This window comes from Thermobia domestica, chromosome 18, assembly GCF_964235325.1.
Source record: "Thermobia domestica chromosome 18, izTheDome1.hap1.1, whole genome shotgun sequence".
Classification (NCBI taxonomy): Eukaryota; Metazoa; Arthropoda; class Insecta; order Zygentoma; family Lepismatidae; genus Thermobia; species Thermobia domestica.
In genome coordinates, this window is record NC_137471.1 from 678,845 (window position 1) to 691,271 (window position 12,427).

Consider the following 12,427-nt stretch of genomic DNA (forward strand, 5'->3'; position numbering starts at 1 on the left):
TCGATACTTGGCTATATATTTATATTTTATGAAGTTTTTGATTCAATTTCAAGTATGTTTGTTGATATGGAACGTATATGGTAGGTATCTGAAATGATGAATTGCTTAAAACATTAATATTTCTAGTAATAGTAGAAGTAGTAGAAACTTATAAAGAATTGATGGGAAACAATAACATTTGTGTTTTAGTATTTTTGACCCATACTATCGATATGCCTTACGTATTCACAATTATTCGCTACGTTCCCAGACAGTACGAATCAACGTTGGTACTGCTGACGTTGTAGTTGTGTTTGGCAGTTCACTTTTCTGTTGCGAGTGCACTGAAGAAAGTCGTCTCAACACTAAGACCGAGAGAAATTGAATATTTTCTGTTATCTTACTTTGGAAGTATCAATGTAACAAATGATAAAATTTTCCTTTAATTAATCAACGGGAATTAAACCCACTATCACTGGGATCTGAAACCAACGCTTATTCCACTACTCTAAGACATCGCTGTTAATTAATGGAAGAAAACTTGATATGAAGTGTCCTCAGCGAATTGCACACTTTTACTATTCCAATGTGGTAAACCTCTTGTTTCCGTCATACTAAAATTAAAAAGTGTTATGTAGAAACAATAGTCAAGAGAATTCAAATCTAAATTGTGAAACGAAATTGTTTAAACTGAGTGGTAGAAGTAGTATTAGGGATGTTGTTGCAGCATTTAGATATGAGGGAGTTTGATGCCCTGCTTGAGTATCCAGGCTAAATGTTATGTGATACTACAGTTTAAATATATCTCTTCGGGTATTTCATTATAATTGTATTCTTTCACGACAAACTAAAATATATTGCAGATTATCGAGTTCAATATTTTATCCAGTCTACTCGATATTGGGGAAATCAAAATCTCTAACAGTTGACCTGTGAAGACGTGATGTGCTGCCCGCATATTCAAACATATTTTTATACATATTTTCTGTTTATTACGTTATTTTGTATTGAAGTTTTGTTTTGTGAAATATAGAAAAATAAAACTTATAATGGAAACAAACTGAAACTCAAGCTACACCATGCCAAAAGCGCCGGTGGACCAGCGATGGGCAATTAGCCACCTCTCGACAAAAATTGGATGCTCCACAGCGACGATCCGCTGTGGCTTCACTTCCGTTTTGAAAATTATACCACCAGCGTATAATACAATATGGAACAATAAAGTTTTGTTTTCGCTTGAATCATACAGCTTCTGAAACATACGAAAAGCTAATGCAAGCTTACGGTGAAAGTGCATTACCTCGAGCAACAGTGTTTCGATGGTTCAAAGAATTCAAAGAAGGACGTGTTTCATGCGTTAAGCAAGACCTGGTGTTTCGGCCTCTTCTGTGACAGAAAGAAACATCAATACTGCTGCTGTGATTGTCCGTGAGGATCGAAGGATAACACGACATAAACCAAATGAAGTGTTGGGAATTTCATATGGCAGTGGGTTTTGTTTTTCAATAATGTACGATCAGTTCATATGTCTCATATTTGTGCTCGTTGAGTACCACGACTGTTGACTTCGGAACATGCTTGAGTTTTTCGTATGTTTCAGAAGCTGTATGGTCGAAGCGAAAAACAGAACTTTATTGCTCCATACTGTTCTCGTGTAACCTAGATTGTATGCATATACACAAAACGTTGTGAGGCGAAATGGAAGCAGTGTCTAAAACACAGCGGATTACTCCCAACCTACCGATACGACAATGATGCCACCTAGTGAGAGTATACATGAAACACAATTCTTTCAACTATCAAACGTGCCGGCATTCGGCAACAAAGGAAACTGTGGTACAATAATCAGTCTCTCTTTCTTGATCAGCCCTCGTACATCAAAACGAAGCTTGACATGTATTCCATGTATATTTGGTAAATAGATTGTATACAGCACTTTATCACTACACGTAACAGTCCAAATTTTATACACTCATCATACACAGAAGACACAGCAATCCAAAGTTTTACAGCATTTTAACAATACATATGGCAGTCCAAAGTTTTACAGCATTTTATCAGTACACATAGCAGTCCTAAGTTTTACGGCACTTTATTAGTACACACAGCAATCCAAAGTTTTACAGTACTTTATCAATACAGATAGCAGTCCAAAGTTTTACATCTTACCAATATAAACAACACTTATATTTCTCGGAAGAGGCAGAATCCTTTCTTGAAATACTAAATTATATATTTTTCCCGAATACAATATTATTTTGAAAAAATGCATAGAATAGGCAACATGAGGCACTAAAGCAATTATTTAGGCAGGAATGAGCGAAATAGGCAAAATAAAATTGGCTTAAATTGAAACTTTAACCACGCATACAAATTTTAAAACGTTATTTTTGATCATATTGTTAGTATTAAAGAATAAGATTTTGCCTAACATCCGGTCTCTAGTTATGATAAATGTATAAACAAATTAAATGAAATCTTTAGTTTTACGTCGTACGATTATGCCGGCTAGGCTAAAGGAGACGGTGATGATGAGAAATTAATGAAATTATGTAATGAAGAAAGTGGGAGGAAACGGGAATTACCCCTACACATGGTGTTTGTCCACCACGAAATTCACTTGACGCGAACTGGGATCGAGCCAGGGATCCCAAGCACCAGAGGTGAATGCTCTACCACTGAGCCACCTCAGACCCTAAATGTTTAATCAAATATAGTAACTAAGTTTATACTACAATTCATAGTACTTGTTCTTACTGACAGCTAGCTATGCGCACGTGGTGCTCAATGCTGTATTGCCAGCTTTTACGTCGGGTATTGAAAAAAGAACTAAAAGGAATGCTCTCAATAACCAGCAGGTTCAGTACTCAAGTTGACATTCGACTAAAACGATGTGCATTTGCTTATATTCAAATTGGCAACGTGCGGAAAGGATGGAATGTTTATCTCTGCAGAGCGAGACAAATGAACCACTATGATTGGCGAAGGTGCTGTTACCATAGAAACAGTTCTTCTTGCTTGATTGTTATGACCATGTGCAGGACGGAAAAACAGAGGAAAGTAATTGTCAGAATGAAAGTTACATCAAATTGACTGTAATGTGTGCAAAGAAAATAAGCAAATATGTATGACATTATCTTTGCTTGTTTTGTGTCTATTGACAATCAGGCCTCGCATAAAAATAGCCCTTGTTTTAGAGTATTTTTTGTGTGTATTTATTGGTTTTATTTTCTCAAAAACTTCGCATGAGCTTTTTACACTAACGCATATTATTTTGTTCACAGTATGTTTCATATTTAAACATGTTTTTCTTCGTTAAATGATCATAATATTTTTTAATTCTTTTTTTTTTTTTTGCCAGGGAAAAACTTTTGCCGAAATATTTCTGGGTTACGCATAGTATTTTATTCTAAGAGTTATACCGATATATATATGAGTTAGGGAGAGTATTTTATTCTAAGAGTTATATCCAAATATCTACGAATTATAGACAGTATTTGATTCTAAGGGTTATACCGAAATGTCTATCAATCATGCATAGAATTTTATTCTAAAAATTATGAAGAAATATCTAAGAGTTAAGCACAGTATTATATTCTAAGAGTTGTGTCGAAATATCTAAGAGTTATGAACAGTATTTTATTGTAAGAGTTATGCCGAAATATCTCTGAGGTGCACAGTATTTTATTCTAAGAAATATACCCAAATATCTATGAGTTATGGACAGTATTAGATTCTAAGAGTTCTGTCGAAATGTCTATGAATTATGCATAGCATTTTATTCTAAGAGTTATGCCGAAATATTTATGAGTTAAGCATAGTATTTTATTCCAAGAGTTTTGCCAAAATATCTGAGTTATCGAATGTTTTATTCTAAGAGTTATACCCAAATATCTCTGAGTTATGCATAGTATTTTATTCTAAGATATATACCCAAAGATCTATGAGTTATGGACAGTATTTGATTCTAAGAGTTCTGTCGAAATGTCTATGAATTATGCACAGTATTTTATTCTAAGAGTTTTTCCAAAATACCTGAGTTATGCACAGCATTTTATTCTAAGAGTTATGGCGAAATATCTATGAGTTATGCCGAAATATCTATGAGTTATGCACAGTACTTTATTCTAAGAGTTATGCCGAAATATCTATGAGTTATACACAGTAGTTTATTTTAACAGTTATGCCGAAATATCTATGAGTTATGCACAGTATGTTATTCTAAGAGTTATGCCTTTATTGGCGGTTACATATAATTGATTTATAGTGTTTTCTTCCGTCTACAATTCTGAGGAGCTATGACTTGTGCCTTCATTTAAAGATTGGGGCATTATGTTCAGAAGCGTACACAAGGGGGAGTATTTTATTCTAAGAGTATTTTATTTTTTAAACCCCTCATTCTTTGAGCAAGGTATTATGAAAAAATAAGCATTTACTATAATAAGATATGTACGCAAAAAAAAAAATCGTCTGTCCTAGAAGGATATCAGAGTGGGTGCTTGAACCCACTTTGATGAAATTCTCCGTACGCCACTAATTCTGTATGTATGTTAAGCTGAAGGTTGTCGTAAGATTTTTTTTTTCACGAAGTGTATTGGCGTAGTATAATTTGAAGATATGGATACTAAATGCAATCTTATCAAGTTTTTCAAGGTGAAACATGAAGAGACATGACCTATTCTTGAGGGAACGCAATACGACATACCCATAACAGTTTTCATTATATAATGTATTTGAGACTTTTTTTTTTTTTTTTTTTTTTTTTTACAGAAAACAAAATATTTCCGAGCACAATTTTAATAATGAACTTTCTTACTTGATACGTTGTGTATTTTGGCAGTTGATGTAGTTTGATTTCGAAAGGTAGTTAATTCTTACATTTTGTCTACATTACGGCAGTGGCCACTCTTGAGGGACGTCACAACGGCAAAAGTTTAAAATTTACCCTACAAGAAAGCCAAGGAAGGAAAGCTGTACACCGTTTCTGGGCGAAGAAACCGCTACGAATTGTACATTTCGAGCGTTAGTACTTTCTGTACAATGGTGTATCACAAACAGTACTTACTCGACCGATATATCTATTGGAATCATAGTTCTTCAAACTGGAAGCATAGTGGCTCAGTGATAAGAATACTCTCTCATTTGTTCTCTCATTTGTTTTCAGACCATGAAAGTGGTTGATGGAGAATATCGTGTCCGTGAGTTTTCTTGCGACTTTACTGCTTTTAAGAGTCTTCATCCCAGCGAAATTAAAATACCGTTAATTTTACAGTAATTATGTGATATCTTCAAATAGATAAAAGATAATTGAAATATGGAACAAGAGCACCCTAGACAATATTATTTTGCGTGAGGTACCGGTATCACAAGTCATCTAGCGGCTTTCCGTTTTCAGCTGTTTAGAAACGCGAAAATAAATGCCGATTTTCATAATGGCTGGAAATCGAAAGCAGATAAGTGAGTCGTGATAACGGTTTCTTATGTAAAATAATATTATGTAAGGCGCTCTTGTTCCACATTTCGATTATCTTTTATCTATTTGAAGATATCACATAACTACTGTAAAATTAGCGGTATTTTAATTTCGCCGGGATGAAGACTGCGCTTGTTCATTTTCTATTTTCTAGGGCTTTTCTTGAAATCGGTCGATATTGTTTTTTTATTATTACTACTACTATTGGGTTATGCTTAGCAGAAGGGGTCCAAAAACAAGTTTTAAAAAAATGCAAAATTTATAGAAAAAATGGATGATGCATGTACTTAGACCTAACATGGCTCAATTAAATCTAATCTAACCTAACCTGAACTAACCGAAACTAACCTAATATTAGTAGAAATAAGCGAAATTCTATCTCTTTTTTTCGAAAATTATGCTTGACTTCTTCACTAACATAATCTAACCTAAACTAACCTAACCTAATCTGAACAGAAATTACCGAAATTGTAACTTTTAAGGAAAATTTTTAAAAAAAATTGCTGGCCCCCTTCTGCTAAAGATAAGCCGCATTATTAATCTCTTCCATTCCCTACATTAAAAGTGGATATTTTAGTACAGAAGAGGTATAAGATAAAAGTATGTAAACAAACTATATATTCCACTTATACAGGATAAAGTAAAGAGAGTTTTCACTTTTTATCACTTATTTTGCGATTTCCAATCAAAATGCAAGCGTTCTATATATTTGCAAAATCATTACAGAAACTTATAGAAGAACAAAGTTGCATTCATTTTATTATGGCGTTTTGTGCTAACGTTCTGTCAACATCAAAGGCGTCGATAAAGCCTATGTGGTGATTAATGGTAACATCTAACAAGCTATTTAACAGCTAAAACTGTGTTAAGCAGTTACAAACTATAATGGGGTGACTTTGACGATTGAAATGGATCGTTGTGGTACGTTACAATGCCGAAATGACGTTACAAGTGTCAAGTTATGTGGCACTGCAATGCAGTGTCATTCCACTTTCTCACATGATGGAAGTCATATGTCTTTGTGGTAACGGAAATCCTGCTTTAAACCCTTAAAACAGATTCAATTAAAAATAATACTTCTGAACAAATTCTTTAAATAAACGTACTTCTGAATTTCTTCAGAATTATTTTTCTGTTCTTTCTAGTTTTATACGTGACGTCATTGAGACACACAATAGAAGTTTTATCACGGAACGTGCATTCCCTGATTAAATAATAATAATTCTTGATGCCAGTTATCAATTATGAATCGATATTCATAGTCAATTATGTTTCCCCTAATGCAGTTACAATTAGTCATAGATAATCTCATAATTATTTAATGATGACATAATGAATATTAAAATAAAATTTTGATATAGCGTAGATAACACAGGATAATGTTTACGCAGAAAAACAATTCGAGAATGACTAAAACTACAAGATTAGAAATTTTTGAGAATGATTCATTCATCCTTAACGAACTTGAGAATTTCAGGAACTTCGCTTTTCACTAGTAATTTTAGACAAGTACTACTTAAACTACAAGTAACTTTACACACTTGCTAGTGAACACCAATGATTGTCTAAATTAATTCCACACTACTTCAAACCTTTAATGTATCAATAAATCTCTGGGTACATCAACATACTTTATTGCAACCACAAAGGTTCAGAGATTCCTACACTTACACAACTCTATCTTTTCTTCCTTTTAAATATCCAGCTACTCGAACTTCCTCCTTTATACATACATACTCGGGGTTAAATTCCAAAGTTGGGCGTCCGTTTCCAGCAAAATTTTTAAAAATTACAGGAAAGATATGGATAATTTGATCGTTTGTGTGCTTGATAATATATAAGTCTCGAAAAATCTGTTTATTTGTTATATATAAGCGGTTATATATAGGGTGACCGCGTGACTATGTTACAAAATTTAAGGGATGATTCCTGACACGGAAACAAGGAAAAAAGTTCAAATAAACTTTTGTCCAACGTTCATAATTTCGGAGCTACAAGGTGCCGAAAGCGTGGGAAAATGACATTCAAAGCTCTATAGTTCGATTATGGTGAATGATAGAGCTAATGTGGCATGGTCACGTCAAAGACACCGAAGCTGCTGTATTCAAAAATGCTTAGATCGAGATCGTGCAATTCGTGCACAAGGGATTCCCCAAAGGAGCGTAGGGATTCCCGGATAATCTGTCAAGAAAGATGGGTCGAAAAGGATACGGATGAATAGCTGTCCCAACTGTTAGCAATAATGCGTCTGTACTAAGTCGATATCTCGCACAAGCACAAAATGGCGAACAGTTTTATACGTGCCATGTGTGGTTGCATAACGCGCACTAAATAAGAGTAGGAAACATGAAAGGAAAATATGAATAATTTGGTACAAATGGTAAATACATAATATTACGCTGTCCTATCATTGAACAGACGCTTTTAATAAAAGGTAATAGTCATGAAACGTACTAAAATGTTGTAAAAGGATCACACTATTAAAATCTTTCTTCCATGTATTGTTGTCATTGAAAAGAAATAAACAAAACTGAGCGAAACAACCATAATGCAAAAGAGGTTTCCTAAAAACAAAAGTCACAAGAATGGGAATAATGTCTTCAATCAACATTTTACAGCAGGATTGAATTCAGCCAAGAACATCATCAATTACCTGTAAACGAGACAAATCTCTCAATTTTCCTACAATAGGTGATGGACATTGCGTCCCTCTACTTCAACACAGGCGTTACAGCGTCGCAGTAAGTTCTGACGCATCCGCTGTAACAATCCAGGAGCTGTTCTTATAGTATCACAGGCAGCGAGTATTCGTGCTAATAGTTCTTCTGCGTTGTCTATAGGCGTTTCATAGACAAGTGTTTTGACATTACCCCACAAGAAAAAATCAAGTGGAGATAAATCTGGGGAACGTGCAGGCCAATTACAAGGACCGCCTCTTCCAATCCATCTGTCACAAAACGTTTGATTCAAATACTCTCGAACACTAGCTGAAAAGTGGGCTGGGGCGCCGTCATGTTGAAACCACATCCGTTGACGAACACCGAGAGGGACATCCTCTAATAACTCTGGAAGTATGTCTCGCAGGAATCTCGTATACATTGGTGCAGTTAATTGTGGTGGTAGTAAATATGGACCTATTATCTGATCATTGATAATACCCACCCACATAGTTATGGCGAATCGGTCTTGGTGGCCCCTTTCCACAATTACATAAGGATTTTCGTCTGCCCATACATGACTATTGTGACTATTAAATATCCCGTCTTTCGTAAAACAAGCTTCGTCGGTGAAAAGTACGTAGGAAGGAAACTGCGGATCAATTACAGAGCGTTGGAGAAACCACTCACAAAACCGAACGCGAGATTGAAAGTCAGTTGGACGTAAGGCCTGAACCCTCTGCGGATGATAGGGGTGTAACTGTTGCTCGTGTTCTACTTTCCAAACAGTATCTTGTGCTACTCCCTTTTCACGTGCTACTTTCCGGGTACTTACTGTTGGATCTTGGGCGAAACGATCAGGCACTTGTTCTTCAAAGTCTGGAGTCCTTATGGTTCTTCGTCTTCCTTGGTCGTAGTATTGAGGCTGTAAATTCCCCGTGTCTCGTAAGCGTTGAAAAAGTCTGGCAAACATAGTATGGGCTGGATGTCTTCGTTGTGGATACTTCAATCGATATAACCTATCAGCTTCTCGACTGTTGCCATTTGCTTGACCGCATACAAATATCATGTCCGCAAGTTCTGCTATCAAATACTCCATTTGATCTCACATTCGAACAAGCAAAGCACAAACTGCACTAAGGAACTCGTACGCTACGAACAAACCACATGAAGAATGGCCTTCCATCTTCCACAACGCCTTCTAGTAGGGTTGTCTTATACTTTCCTTACCTTCGATTGTTTTCTACGACAGAAGGAAGAAAAATGCTTGTGATCGAACCTGCAAACTGTGGCGTACTTCAGGTGATAACACCGTCTGTGAAAACAAAATATCTTCTAAACGATAACAATATGACGACATGTTAAGCATTCTAGACAAAATCTCGGAATCATTCCTGCAAAATATCGGAAGCAGCGACTAAAACAAACGTCCTGATAAATTGTTTTTCCTTGTTCTTTTTCAATGTTCGGGTAACGCACATTACGGCTAATGATAAGAAACGGATATTTTACTGTTGTTCTCTGGCAGTGGTCACATTAACATGGAATGGCGGAAAAATCCCCCTCTCGTAAAAAGTATCCTCGGCTCGTATCATCAAATAAAATAAGATTTCTGCCTGGAAGAAAGCACCCATATCTCCCGGTTTTCCCCCTTAGTTTTACTTGCTTTCAATGACAAAAGTACATGAAAGATAACAATGTTAGTGTGATGTTTGTACAACATTTTAGTACGTTTCATGATTATCCCTTTATTAAACGCGTCTATACGTACAATGAACAGGACAGTGTACTATCATGTATTTACCATTTGTACCAAATTATTCATATTTTCCCACTATTATTTAGTGCGCGTTATGCAACCACACATGGCACGTATAAAACCGTTCGCCATTTTGTGCTTGTGCGAGATATCGACTTAGTACAGACGCATTATTGCTAGCAGTTGGGACAGCTACTCATCCGTATCCTTTTCGACCCATCTTTCTTGACAGATTATCCGGGAATCCCTACGCTCCTTTGGGGAATCCCTTGTGCACGAATTGCACGATCTCGATCTAAGCATTTTTGAATATAGCAGCTTCGGTGTCTTTGACGTGACCATGCCGCATTAGCTCTATCATTCACCATAATCGAACTATAGAGCTTTGAATGTCATTTTCCCACGCTTTCGGCACCTTGTAGCTCCGAAATTATGAACGTTGGACAAAAGTTTATTTGAACTTTTTTCCTTGTTTCCGTGTCAGGAATCATCCCTTAAATTTTGTAACATAGTCACGCGGTCACCCTGTACATGGAACTATACGGCGAGCGGAGGGAACTACTTGGCGCAAGGTAACTGAACAGTTGCATTGTGGGAAAGAAACGAGCATTTATGTTATCAACATGGCGAATGTACAAGGGAAATGAACTAACAGTTTTAACATTTGTGAAGCAATACGTTGATAACGAGCAAAATCTTTTAAAAGTTTGTGAAGAGCACGGATTAATGAACCTAATAACAAATTGCAGAAAGTGTGGAAAGGAGGTAACAGCGAAAAAACATGGCGAAAGCGGACGCCCAACTTCGGAATAAATGCCCATACTCGTATTCTACCTAAGTGAATCAGGACTGACACTCACGATTCTACAATAAACTCAGCCACTTATGGCTACTATCTAACATTTAACCTCAGCAACATTAGGCTCATTTCCGACATGCAATTACACGTTAATTATCGTTCGTAGTAACGCTTTTCTTTTGTTCCTCCAAAACTCGCCAACACCTTGTCCGATATTTTTAAACAGTGTCCAAGCATACTCACTATACCCTAACACACTACAATATCCTCCATCTAATACAGTGATCCACAACCGATATGCCGCGGCAAGGTGAAAGGTATGACACGAACTTTTACCTATTGTAAGGAATTGACTGTATTTTCTTTTTCCTTAAATTTCATCACCATTGTTGTGTGTTCATATGCTTGTACAATATGATAGTCTCTGTACTGATTATTTAAGATAATGCTTTCTTATTATTTTACACCCCGCGAATTTTAACGTATTTAAGAAATTAAATGTAAGTTATTAACTCACATTGTTTATTACTCTTCAGGAGGAAGAAGAGTCTATTTTGTGGGAGCTTGAATAAAGAGTTGAGAAAAAGGCTCATAAAATGCTTCGTTTGGAGTATTGAACTGTAAGGGGCATAAACACAGACATTAAGAAAAAATTAAAAACAATTGTAAGGGTTCGAAATGTGGGTATGAAGAAGAATGAAGAGAATTAGTTGGGTCAAGCGGAAAACGAATGAGATGGTGTTAGAAGTGGTGGGGGAGAAAAGAACAATGTATATATTACTAATAGAATACTTGTTCTTCTCAGAGGGAGAATACTTTTCATTTTGGATATAAAAGGGTGAATTTGGATTTAATGACATCGGAAGTGTCACTGTTCGTCTCAGCAATCCCGAAAGTTATGGATTCGGCAATAATATCGGTCATTTTCGTTCATTTTTAAATATCTCTCCCTCCCCTAAGTTACACGGTGAAAGTAAAATGATAAAAAAAAAAACAGTCCAGGTCCGAATCTCATCTATGTTGACAATTTGATCGAGATGGGTCGGATGGTTCAAGATTTATGAAGTCACAAACATAGCCACTTCCAATTTTAAATATTAGGTTGAAAAGAGAAAGAGAAGCTGCTTTGGGACATTGCCTAAGAACAAACTGTGTCATGAAAGACGTCCTGGAGGGTATGGTGGTAGGAAAGAGAGGGAGGGGGCGAAGGAGACTACAATTGATGAACGATATCAAAACAAAAAAAAAAAGTCATACGTGAAGACCAAGAGGTTAGCGAAAGACCATGAAACATGGAAGCTTCTCAGTTGCGGAAAGTGACCTGAGAATAACGGCAGAATACCTATGAAGATGATGATGATGATTAAGTCACAGTTGTTATTATATTGTAAGTTAGTTTACTCATTACTTTTTTTTTTTATTTCTTGCCTCTACCACTGCGATTTGTGATTAACCCTGCAACCCTCGGGGTTACCCCAGAGGGATATTTTTTGTTTGGCTCTCCTAGACAGTTGGCAATTCTGACCTGGCCACCCTACTAGCTGTCTCTTGTATTGTGTACTTCAAGGCCATCAATTAGTTAGTTGTTTACTGCAAGATTTTTCGTACACAAAAAATACGTTTAATATAAAGTGGGGTCACTGTGACCCCACGCGAGGGTTGTTGATACCTAACACCGCACGAGTGGTGCAGGGTTAATTTGATAGTGCATGTTCTGTGCACGCCCTTTCCACTACTGAAATTAGCAAAAGTTGCCCTGC